Here is a 13,945-nt window from a genome sequence, read left to right as displayed (position 1 = left end):
ATAATTTATTAGGTTTGAGAAAAAGCGGGCGAAGCCGCGGGCGGTAAGCTAGTATAAAATATAGCAGGTACTAGGTACGTCTATACAAAATATGTTCCTAAACAAATCTAAAACATAAATGCTACATTCACTAAACAAAGCCTAATTACAAACACATACGTAACTTCTCACACGCACACATAGCCACACATGCCACACGCACACAAGCATATACGTGTCATATCAGAGCAATGCGCTTAAATAATGCGCTCAAAAAAAGTATGCCACTTCAATACCGTTCCGGACATTGAAAAGTATAATTATTTTTCATCCTGCATCACGGATAACGGTGTCCATTGTGATGGATAAATGATTGCTGGCTTTTGGGATTCTTTGGTGAAATTCATTGAACTTTATTTATGCTTGCTAAAGAAACGGAGAGGGCGGTTCGATAGAAATTACAGGTGTTATCTTAATTGAATGAAGTCAAAGGTGGATGATTGTCAACTTTTTATATTGTAAGTACCAAGATGGGATATATTATTTGTAAGACCCGAGTAAATCCTGTTTAATTGCTCAAGGATGGAAAGCAGACTGATATAAAACTTTAGAACGATTATCACACGAGTAGAGACGTCGTAGGATACATAATTCTATTATTATATTATTATGTCATCTTCCTTAGCAGACATTAAAACTGATAAATCGAAAACATTCAAGTTTTTTTCTCTCAAATGTTAAGATGCTGTAAAATACGCTAACAATCCTGGAATAAAAAATGTTGAATGCACATTTATTAATTGTGTTTTCATTTATTAATGACAATTTAATGTATATTCCAGAGTTCCAGACCCGTAGTAATATCTGGTTTTTTAAGGTTATTGTTTTTTTATTCTTTCGACGGAACCATTTTAATATTAATACCGCTCGCTTTTACCCGTTATTGTTACATGAAGTAATTGTGAGTTTCTCGGAATGTTTGCGTTTTGACAATGTTCTTGTCAATTATTTGAATAAAATATATTTGCAACTTTCAAATTCCTAAGGCAATTACGATTTAAAAAGGATGTCGATTTGTTATTTATGAAGAGAGATTTTGAAAAACTTTTGCATGTAAAAGCGGAAGAAAACTTTGATAGTTCTAATAAAAATGAAATTAATATGAAAAGCTTAGTAGCATAATTATTATAATGAATTAATCCTGCTTTAATAAATATGAATATTTCCATTTCAAATAAATAACCATAGTTTATTCGAACCATCTAACTAAACTATCTATTAACACCATACCATGTAAGCGCAACCACAGGGCAAACATAGTGTCAGACAGTAATTACGTAGGTAAAGGAAGTCACCGTCTGTGCCATGTCTAGACTTAGTCTAGCTCTCATCTTTATACCAACCCTTTTTTGGAGGAAATAGAAATGAAATGAAATATTTATATATAATACATATATTAGATTGGGTCGTGATTTATTGGTTTTTAAATTATCATTACTTTATCATTAGAAATGTGAATGGATTTAAACTTATATTGTAAAGAGGAAAATGGAAGATTTTTGAGTATTTTTTTACGAACTGAAAAAGGATCCACCCTATTTTCAACCGACGTCAAATAGAAAGTTCTCAAATCGACTGTATTTTCTTTTGGGTTTGTTTACTTAGAACTTTCGACTGTGTGGACCGATTTTGATGATTATTTTTTTTTTGAAAACTAGTAGTGTCTTCCGATTGGTACCATTTAAATTTTGTTTAGTACTGGCTTTTTGAAAGCGTTTTAGTTTCTTTATGTAAATTAAGTAGTCTGGTGTGACGACAACATTTCGTTGCGCGAATCAGACACTTATAATATAGCTTCTTATAGAAATGTGTCTGTGTCTAATATACCCCTTTTGTAAACATATATCCCACTAATAGTATCCTTTCATTTGTATAATATCGTATTAACAGAGCTAACATAATTTAGTTATGCAAATAGAATTAAACATATGCAATTAACATCGTTTATTTAGGTGATAAGTGGTTATCGTTAATTTTTGTCAAGTATTGAGAAGATGGTATTTGAGTAATTAATTTGTAATATATTTAAATGTTATTTATGTTATGTATGGGACTTACCAGTTGGCTTGGTTGGTAGTGGACCTGCCTTCCAAGCCAGAGTTCGTGGGTTCGATTCCCACCTGGGGCAAATATTTGTGGGATGAACATAGATGTTTGCTCTGTGTCTGGGTGTTAATTATCTATCTATGTATTTATTCAAAATTATATATGTATGTTTATCAGCCATCTGGTTTCCATAACACAAGCGAAAGCTTAGTATGGGATCAGACCGTGCCGTGTGTGAAAATTGTCCTGAATATATTTATATTTATTTATTATGTTTTCTATGGACCGCAAATTAAATGTATGTCTTAGAAAGTACTTAACGGATTGCAAAAATTCTTTTAGTGTGGGATAGCCACTTTATCGAGGAGACTATGCTTAAGACTATGCTATATAAATCATCAAGCTAAGACAAATGCGAGTTTAAAATATCATTTTTTAATCATCGAAATATTTTATCTGCAGTTCCCCGCGGTTTTACCCGCATTGATACGCTTCTGTTGTCTTAGCGTGATGATAGCCTATAGCCTTCCTCAATAAGTGGGCTATCTAACACCGAAATAATTTTTCAAATCGGACCCGTAGTTCCCCAGTCTCCATCTAAAAACAAACTCTTCAGCTTTATAATATTAATAATATAATATAGTAGATAAGTATAGATGGTTTATTTATACACTTACTAGCTTACCGCCTGCGGCTTCGCCCGCTTTGTCTAAAACAATAAATTATATACTAAAACATTCCTCTTGAATCACTCTATCTATTAAAAAAAAACCGTATCAAAATCCGTTGCGTAGTTTTAAAGATTTAAGCATACATAGGGACATAGGGACAGAGAAAGCGACTTTGTTTTATACTATGTGATCTATTAAAAGTATATTCCTCATTCAACTCATAGTGCAAGGCAATTTCAAACCAAAGGAACATACAGTCAACTATCTAATTTAATTCTAAATTAGTACTAACGATACAGTGCAAGCAATGAGTACTACGCAGTACTCATTGCTTATTATTAGATAATTTGGTGTAATCTAGTGTGAGGTGTGTACGAGGTCATTGAACTGCAATTGCACAATTGCACTTGTATTATTGCTCCCTGTAAGTGCTGTTTGATTTGATCGTAATTTTTATTGTGAGAACATGTTTTAAAATATAGTATAGATTTATTTGTGAATTGTAGATCACAACTTATAATTATTATGTACATCGACGACGTAATTTCTTATTTGACAAAAACAGCTGGCGCAATTTTCAAATACCATACTTTTGCTTAATTTTCAAATATAATTTTCTAAGTTATAATACATATTGATATCTGTAATCTCTTAAACCAATCCAAAATTAAGACATTGTCCTTCTCTTATTTAACAAATAATTATCAATATAAAATCAATATATGTTTGTTATGCAAATAAAAACAAGCCTGTTATTATTAACAAAATAACATTCCGAATACTAAACTATACCCCTTCCTACTCAATGGCCAGTCTAAAGTTCTCAAACATCGCCAAAAGAACACTAATTACAGTCCCCATACTAACCCATATTAAACACGCCTCTTGAGTCTTGACTATGTCCACGAGCACTTAACATCTCAATGGCAGATTCAAGCGCCCTACAGATACAGAATCGTAAACTACACTAGCAAACAGAATTAAACTTTTTGCACTATCAAAATCAACGATGTCAAAGAGTAATTTTAACAAACAAAATGACCTTCGCAATTCCGACTGAAATCTCATTAGAATGGGACAGCGGTTCTCAAAGTTTCGGTGGCGTACCCAAGGTTTTGAATTACATATATAATATAAAATATTATATTATATTATATTAATGATTGCTACTCGAGAAGCTATTATTAAAATGTGAACTACTAATTATTTATGATAAAATGTTTGAAAGGAGTGCTTTTAGAAAATATATTTACAATTGTTCACGTATAACATGCATGTTTTTTTTAATTACCACAAACTCCTCTGTTGTCTTCTTTAATTTTCAGTTAAATGGGTATTGAACAAATACACCTCATTATAAGCTCAAACACTCCATTATAAAGGTGTTAAACTAAACACTATATAACCATTCTATGCTTTTTTATATTGGTATTGTTTCTTTTTTTCTCCACAGTTCTGGGAATGGAAGATATACTTCTCTAAAAGCTCACAAAGGAGGTACTTCATTATGAAGGTGTATAATTAAACAGGGGGCAGAAGGGCAGATCAAAGGCTCACTGGGTTGATGCAAAGAGAATACAAATACTAGGTTGATGATATTCTGCAATTGTCGGGAAGAGACTGGATGAAGGCAGCTGGCAACAGGAGGAAATGGGGACAGTTGGAGGAGGCCTATACCCGAAAGGCGCCAGGGCATTTATCCGAATTACATTATTAATATCAATGTTATCTTCTTAAGTGTAACTTTTTTGTAATTTGTGTTGAAATGTCATGGAATAATAAGGGCTCAATAAATAAAATTAAACACTGTCTAATAATTAATATGTCCTTTAGTTAAACGACAAACTTTGGAGGTGTATCGCACTTGAGAACCACTGGCACATAGTATCCGAATCGAGTTAGTCGAAATTAAATTCCTGTAAGCCGGACACAGCCAAACATCTAAAAATAAAATAAACAATTCCGGTACTACTACGATATTAATGAATCCTGTTGAACTGCTGATTACTTGGTAATTCAGTATTGGGAATGGAATTACTAATTTTCTTGTAATAATGGTCTAATGGAATCACAGGTTTTTCATGAACTGTGATCATGAACTAGAGCATGTTGAAGTACCTAATGGTGTGTACCTGTATTTAAAAAGCTTTATTTATAGCATTTTGTATAAAAAATATTATGTTTGGAAACGATAATTAGAAATGTTTGTTTATAAATGAGCCACTAAAAACTGTTATATTGTAAACTATTACGTAAGGACATTTTCTGCAAAATAATTGCATCTTTTATTATTCCAGCAATATTTGTTTGAGAATCTTCCATATAATGCAGCTTGAAAATGGTCTTAAACGGTTAAAAATAGAGTATTTCAAATTATATCATAATCCGTAAGAAATACGATTCATTCCAAAATAACTGGGTTAATTCTATTCGAAAATCGCGTAAACATCACCGAAAATAAGAGCGATTTACGATGAATAATAGTAAGCGTTAGGGTTGTCACTTACAGGTAATTAAAAAAAATTAAGGAGTATAAACCTCATAATCGTAGAGTATTTAGTATAATGTCAGTAAGCCAAAGTTGTTAAACTTTTAACAAACTGATTTTTACTGAAGTTTTGCGCCTATTTGAATATAAGAAATAGGATCAAAGCAACTTCAAAATATTTTACATAACGTTTCTGAATACAATATGACGAAAGACTTTCCACATATTTCAGCACTTAAACAACTAAATAACAAGGTGGCAACCCTGACTTCAACCGAACATATCGCGTAAACATAGAAATTCTGTATTTATGAACGTTTGTCCAGATTTAGTGGATTCTAAATCAATGGACGTATATCGCAACATAAGGAGCTGAAATCGGTTTTTGGTTGTAATAAACCCTTTGATATTCGAGTCTTTTGATTGCGTTTCACGTTGCGAACCTGCGAGTTAATCAAAATCCAAAATTACACGTATTCCGACTAGGTTTTGGTATAGGTACATATACGAGTTTTCGCTGTGTATATTGGTTGAACCTACATCTAGAATAAATTTAAAACAAGCCTCTATTCCCGGCTTTCACTAGGTAGTCCTTTTTTATCGTTATACTAGATTTCCGCCCGCGGCTTCGCCCGCATTTGCAAAGGAAAACCCGCATAGTTCCCGTTCCCGTGGGATTTCCGGGATAAAAACTATCCTATGTGTTAATCCAAGTTACCCTCTATATGTGTGCTAAATTTCATTGTAATCGGTTCAGTAGTTTTTACGTGAAAGAGTAACAAACATCCATACATCCATACATATCCATACATCCATACATCCATACATCCATACATCCATACATCCATACATCCATACATCCTTACAAACTTTCGCCTTTATAATAGTATCGTTATACAAACTATTCCAACTTTGTGAGATAAAACTGCAAAAAATCTACAAATTTTTCATCAACAATCGATTTAAGTGTCCGTAACAAGTCCGTAACTATCAAACAACGTGACCACAGAACATAATATTATATACTCAGGACGTGACACGTAAATTTATACTATTGGGAGAAGACTAAATGTTGCCCTTACTAATAATCATTAATTAATTAATAATTATAGGTAACGAAAGAAATAACGAGCAGTTCTTTATAATATAAACATAAAATTGTGTTTGATTAATATTCATCACCTCAACAACCACTAATGTATTAAAATTGCATATATACGAAAAATGATGATTAACCCATTTCCAAGCTAATAAATAAGTAAATCAAATCAATTCAAATGAGCCCTCAAACAACATGATATCACGCGAGCGTAAAAATTGATACAATAAACCCCGGTATAGATTCATTTTTTATTCACAATATCACTCGGAACGCTACTAAATTATTCGTAAATACACACGTCTTGTCGGTGCGACGTGTCACAATCAAATGAAGCTATTAATTTTATTTTTTGTTTATTTTTTTTGTTTAAGCAACGACTTCTTGTCGGTGTCAAATTGAAAAGCATTGCGTATTAAAAGAATTATGTGACTTCTTTTTGTCTATGCCTGTTAAATAATGTGGCAGTGTGTGTGTTTAAATTTTGACAGTTCTCGAGTGTTCCGTTGACACTTGCTTTTCCGTTCGGAAATAAATGTCACGATATAGGTAGAGTATCATTAATTTAACAGGGTGTTTAGATTTCAGAAATAACTCTGCTAATATGAATCTTTACGTATTTATATGAGGTAAAGACTAACGATAGATGGATAGCCGCTGCTTTACTTAAATAATTGTATCCACTATCCATGTAAAGTCATCCGTTAATAATTTGAATTATAAGAAAATCAAATATATTTTTATCAAACATTAATACACTCATATAAATTTGATCCATGTTAAGTTCGAATGTCGAAAAAGAAACGGACTCTATCGCTCAAGAGTTTATTTCATACGATTATTAATATATTTTGGTTTACACTACATAAGATTCACTGATCGAGATCTATTAAATAACAAATTGAACTATCACGCAATAACAAAACATGTTATCTTATGAAATTGAAATATCAAATCCTTCAAAATAATTAAAAATAAATAAAAAATTATCGACGAGGATGGGATTCGAACCCACGCGTGCAGAGCACATTGGATTAGCAGTCCAACGCCTTAACCACTCGGCCACCTCGTCATGTGTGGCCCGATCCAAATATAGATATATTAACTATGTATAGTCAAATTGTTAGAATGTTGGTGGTACAAGTTTTTTTCTCGGTTTATTATAATTATGGTTATTTTACTTGAAGCTTACCTAATATTATGTAATATATTAATTTGATGGGATTGGTTATTGATTAGTGTGTAAATTAAATATATTTAAAGTAAATTATGTATTATGTAGTAGGTACCTATCCATATTAATATTATAGATGCGAAAGTCTGTCTGTTTTGCTTTTACGAACTACTGTACCGATTTTGATGTTATTTAATATATATAAAATAGTTGTACACCCAAACATAGGATGAATTTTACAGTAAGAAAGTTTTTTCCCCTGGCTTTGTCTGCATAGCTGTTGTATGATCAATAATGAGTCAAATATTTTTAAATATTATATTCGGAGCATAAATTAATATTGCGGTAACTTGTCTATTAGCATGTTAAGTACTGAATAGTGTGAAAATGGCTTAACCGATTTGGATAAAAGTAGGTAGTTATCGTACTTACATTGAATCTCTACAAATTTATTTATTCTATACTGCACTCCTTTTGGTCTTAGTATGAAGAAATATAGCCTTCCTCGATAAATTATCTAATAGTAAAAGATTTTTTTAATAAACAAATAAAAAATGTAGTTTTATTACTGGTACCTTTTGATCATTACCACTTGCTTGGAAGAGATCACTTATCACTTATAATAATTAATAAAGCCGTCTTCTACGCTAATTGTCAATTTCATATAAATATTTTCAATTTTTTTTTATAAATAAATAATTTTATTTCATATGATTTCAAGCAAAAACGAGACAGGATTTACGGCGCTCGTGCTAAATGTCATTCCCGCCTCAGAAAAATATTTTTACATGAACATTTAATTTGCAGAAACGTCTCGACGGTTAAGAGGCAATAAATATTCCCGAAAGTGTATACATTGATGAAGATTTTTAAGATTTCATAAGAAGATTGGTACTTTGGGAGTCTGCACTGGATTTATATGGTGCTGGGTGGTAAATAATTATAAAAGTAATCATTATGTATTTTCTAGTTTCCTATTTCTGCATGTTAGATCTTAGAAATTAAAATGTCCAATTCTTAATAATTTGTAGTATAACATATACTTAAGTAGAATTACTTTGGTTTAGTGTTTACTCAATCCCCTCCCTTTTTAACCCCATAATTGTTGAAATATTAAAAATCCTCTAACAGTTCTTTACTTCACTTTAAAAAGAAGTATTTTTCATTGAGGCTAGTTCTACCAGAGCATTCCTCATTGGGGAGTAAAAATAGTTAATGATTTTTGACCTATTCATCGACCTACCTAATAGAAGAAAAATCATGAAAATCGGTCCAGCTGTTCCGCAGCAATTTGGTTACAAACACAAGAATGTTATTTATATAAAATACTAGCGGTCCGCCCCGGCTTCGCCCGTGGTACATATTTACGTTTTCTCTACATAAAAACCATCCTCGTACTTCAAGGAATATAATAAAAAAAGAATTATCGAAATCGGTTCAGCCGTTCTCGAGTTATGCGCTTACCAACACATTTTGCGATTCATTTTTATATATAAGATTAGTGCATTATTAGCATGGATAACCTTAACATCTGCCAGTTATTAACAGACAGAACGTCACTCCTTTGTGATTTTATTATTAACTTTACGAGTTTCAGGCGACACATAATTGAAAAAGAAGTTTCCGTCATCATAAATTCCCTGAAATTTTCTGGACATTTGGCACTTACGACCTTATTATGATCCATAAAGTGACGTTACTTTGACACGTTTGAATAAGATTGTCTTGTTTGTTACAGAAATAGTGAGAAATAATAAAAGTTATGAGGTGGGATTGGATGCATGACATTTGATAACTTCTGTTCTATATATGAGTACATACAGTTGTTTTAAATGTTTATTTATATTTATGCTAAAAAGTTAGAGAACTTTATTTCTTTGCCATCATTTCCTATTAACAGTATTACATTTTGTCGACTATTATTATTTCTATAAAACAAGTTTCTATGTTCAGTTTTGCTTCTATATTTTGCGCATGGCTCTGACACAGGCTCTGAAATATAACTACTTATAAATAGTTTAAATACACTTTTATCTTAGTCAGCTACACTTAAGTTTATTTTATGTTATTATAATATTAAAACAAATACTTTTCAACACCCGCGAAGCAGCAACAATATTCTACAATTAATCAAATGTGTTTGTTCAGATGCGTATTAGTTATTACTCAATTACGTTAAAACGGCTGAACAATTACAACACAGCTCAAACCATATTTTCCTAATAGCAAGTTATCTTGTTTAGCAAAACCGTTCAAAACCATACTATGTACATTTGACAGTACATAGTTTTCAAAGAACGATGGAAGCCAAGGTCTATTTCACGTATATCAAAACAGATGAAAATCATACTATGTACTATCTATAGTACATAGTTTTATAATACGATCGAAGCCAGGGCACACAGCTAGTAGAATACTCAGCAAGGAATCTCCAGTCGGCCTCCTCAAAGCTGATACCTATTAATAAATAACAGATCGGTGATTATAGTTAAGCATAAAAATACCGTCCGTCGGTATCGTTATTTTTTTAAACTAACGCGGCCCGTTTGATGTTTGAAATGCTGTTTTGTTTTATTACCCGTAAATGCGGAGTGAACACTTCTGATTTTGTCTGCTTGGGTCTTTTTGGAGCATGCTTAATTCAATAAGTTATCCGAATGCGTGACCTTCTTCTGTTTTTTATTGACTCTACAAAATAGGGCAGTTCAGTGTAATCGCGGTAAACAATTAATAAATGTAATATTACGTCTTAATAGTAATTTAAATGATATAGCTATAAGATGGGTGAAAACCAAATTTTCCTTTAATTGCTGTTTATTATTTTAATATTCAATTTTACTTACTACATACTACATAGTATAAAACAAAGCTTTCTCTGTCCCTATGTCCCTTTGTATGCTTAAATCTTTAAAACTACGCAACGGATTTTGGTGCAGTTTTTTTAAATAGATATTTAGAGTAATTCAAGAGGAAAGTTTTAGTATATAATTTATTAGGTTTAAGACAAAGGCTGGCGGTAAGCTAGTTACAAATAAACAATAATTTATTGTAACACATTAGCACTATTTTAAAGCTCCAAGCGGCACAAACCAACCGCAGAGTTATTATTTGGTCCTATAGTCTGGTTTATTTGTTGTGTAATAAACAATTTTTGGCTTCTGTAGAAGTCGTATAAGCGATCATAATTTTGATGTTTCTTTTAAATGGTGCAATGCTCTTAGGTATGATGTTAATGACTTTTTAAAATTGCGGGTAGTCGTATATCATACGCGAGTTTATGTTCTGAAATCTTCCGGTATGTTTGTTTTAATTTCGTATTATTCTGACCTTAAAATTTTCTTTGTTTATTTTTTATGCGTTGTGTATTGTTTGCATAATATGGTAACTTATACTAGCTTAGTATTTAGTAAAAGGTAGTAAGCTAAGTAAAAGGTGCAACTGCATGTTAGCATAATCAGTACAATACATGAAAATCATTTGTAACCTGTTTTGTAGACCAATCAAAAAAAAGTCAGCGTACCAAAATTTTTAAAAATCGGCTTAGTAGTTTTCGCGTAATTAAGCGAAATGGTTTTCATTAAATTACCACAAACTAATAAATATTAACCGATCGAGATTCGAGACCTTTCCAACGAATGCAAAACCGTGGAAATCGGTTGGTTCGTTCTGGAGTTATAGCGTCAGGAAGGAAAACCCGACTTATTTTTAGTAGATTGTAAAGGTTATATAATATTATATATTTTATAGTTAACATTTTAGAATAACTGTAAATACTTCCAACAACAAAATGTACAAAAAACGTTTTATTTCCTCATATTAATGACAAAACTAGATTTTCCTGTCAACTGAAAATCTAGGAAAACCCGATAATATAGCTCGTTGAATCGTTTATGTAATCTGTGATTATGTGACGTCATGAGTTAATGTTAGTAATGATTTTAATGGCTGATTCTTATGGAAAATAACATACATAACTAATACTGAGTTGAATGGATAACAGTAAAAATTCTGTAAATTAAAAAAAAATTGGTTGTCTGTAAAGTCGGTTTACTGACGATAGTTGAACGTGACAACGTCCGATTGTCCTTCTTTGTAGCTCGTTCCGCGCTCTCGCTTGCACTTCAAGCCTTACATGGAACGCCTCAGAGCGAGGTAACGCCGCATGAGTCATGTTTTTTCGTGCGTGCAGCAGGCTCTATCGAATTATAAGACGTTGTCACGTCAAAAATATAAACTTTTATAATGAGGGGGTAAAAAGTAAAGTACCTAAAAAGTAAAAAGTAAAGTAAATTGTATGAAACTCCTAATATCTCAATGGAAACTCCGTTAGTTTTTAAACTTAATTGATCACAAGTTAACCCGAATAAAATTATAATAAATGCCAGTGTTTGTTTGTCTTTCTTTCACGACGTAAAGGAGCGATTTTTGATAAGATTATTGTGTCTAGAGAGTGACATAGGCTACTTTTCACAAATGTAATCTTATTGCTATGAGAATTTTCTATAAACACGCGGACAAAGCAACTGTCCGTAAACTATTAAGTAGGTATTTTATAAAACATAATAGTTTTATATTTATTTGTCGGAACAGTGTCAGAGATCTAATTACAAATAATAATAACAAATAACATTCTCTCATATAATAAATTATTGAGTACAAAAGATTTTTTATCTCTTTCTACAAACTAGTTGTTTATTCCTCGTAGTGATATTGGCGGCATTTTCAAAGAAAACGGTCAAAGAATATAAACTAGAATGTTTTATTTTTATACATATTTTAATTCCATGAAATATTTTTATTGTATATTTTTTACCATTTTTATAAAAAACAATATTCTGGGGTAAATCTTCTTGAATAACTATTTTTTTATTTAAATTTCAGAGGTTTTAGAATTCATACAAAAATTACAACTATTTCAAATATGTCAAAGATAATAAATATATTTAAAAAATAATTTGGAAAATCCAAAAGTGCACGCCTCATAATTTTTTTTTAATAAATATTTATTAATTATTATTTTTGTTTATTTAATAACAATTAAACCACATCGAATCAGACCCTGAAAAATGAAATAATACAATTCATATTCAAATTGTTGTAAAATAGTCACACTTTTTTAAGTTGGTTGAATACACTAAAATACTTATAAGGATCGTACCTACTAATAAAAGTAACAAAATGAATTTTTAAGGTTCCCAGTAATCTTCTGGAATCAATTTCAATAAAAATATAAAAATTCACTTTAAAAAAAAAAAAAAAAAAAACATCCGAGTTTTTTTTTGTTTATTTAATAACAATTAAACCACATCGAATCAGACCCTGAAAAATGAAAGGGTTCTATTCCTGAGCATACTCAAGCGTAAGAGAAAAAAAAAGACTCGATTAGTAAAGTATTTCGGTCGCTATCGTGTTAACAAGAAAAAGGATCCGCACATACAGACACACGGACGTCCAAGACAGAACTTTTTTAAACTGTTTTTTAACTAGTTTAAATAACAAAAATGACATCAAAAATATCATGAACGTTAAAAATAGTGTTTTTTCTTAATATGTGTGTGTATGTATTATCTTACAAGTGCAATGTATGATACATAAAGACATTTTAAGTTTGAAAAATCAGATGTTTTGCGCGAAGCGACAGTAGTACCCACCTCAACGCTTCGCTTATGAGGCGTGCAATACGCTTTAATAAAATGAACTTGTTAATTATTATCACCGATGCCTGATAAGGGTACAAAGTTTGAATTAATTATCCGATTTTTACCCACTTTACGGACAGATGTCCGTAAAGTGGGTAAAAATCGGCTCTAAAGGATTGGCTACATACAAAGATACATGTGAGGCTAATATAAAATAGACACATTGACTACTTGAAATTAAACGCCAATTAATTATTTAAAAATTTACCTAAAAAAGTCCTCTTAACCTGTAAATTGACGTATTAGAACTTTTAATTGTAGGCGTTCAATTATACGGTGAGTGTTATAATTTTATATTACCAAGAAGTTAATCCATACTAATATTATAAATGCGAAAGTAACTCTGTCTGTCTGTCTGTCTGTTACTCAATCACGCCTAAAGTACTGAACCAATTTTCATGAAATTTGGTATGGAGCTATTTTGATACCCGAGAAAGGACATAGGATACTTTTTATCCCGGGAAAATGACGCAATCCCGGAAATGCCACGGGAACGGCAACTATGCGGGTTTTTCTTTTGACTGCGCGGGCGAAGCCGCGGGCGGAAACCTAGTTTATTATAAAGTTTTTTCCTACATATTTATCATATACTAGCCGCTGGCCCTGGCTCCACCTGTATTGATTTTTAATAAAAAAAACTTTATTCAATCACAGAATTTCAAATTCTACTTCTCACTTGCTAACTTACCGCCCGCGGATTTGCCCGCGTTTTCTATAATAAAAAAAATA

At 31.5% G+C, this 13,945-nt stretch overlaps 1 non-coding gene across 1 annotated transcript; it reads right to left on the bottom strand.

Annotated features, from left to right (window-relative positions):
* Positions 1-7,333: 7,333 nt before the first annotated feature.
* Positions 7,334-7,415, bottom strand: TRNAS-GCU (transfer RNA serine (anticodon GCU)). Its single transcript has one exon. It is a non-coding gene; the product is annotated as a tRNA-Ser (tRNA).
* Positions 7,416-13,945: the final 6,530 nt, after the last annotated feature.

Source organism: Colias eurytheme, chromosome 16 (assembly GCF_061535395.1).
Source record: "Colias eurytheme isolate Ceu_HAF_F1 chromosome 16, ilColEury1 Martin Lab GWU primary, whole genome shotgun sequence".
Taxonomy (NCBI): domain Eukaryota; kingdom Metazoa; phylum Arthropoda; class Insecta; order Lepidoptera; family Pieridae; genus Colias; species Colias eurytheme.
The sequence above is the reverse complement of the archived record's forward strand: the minus strand, read 5'-3'. Positions and strand labels throughout refer to the sequence as shown.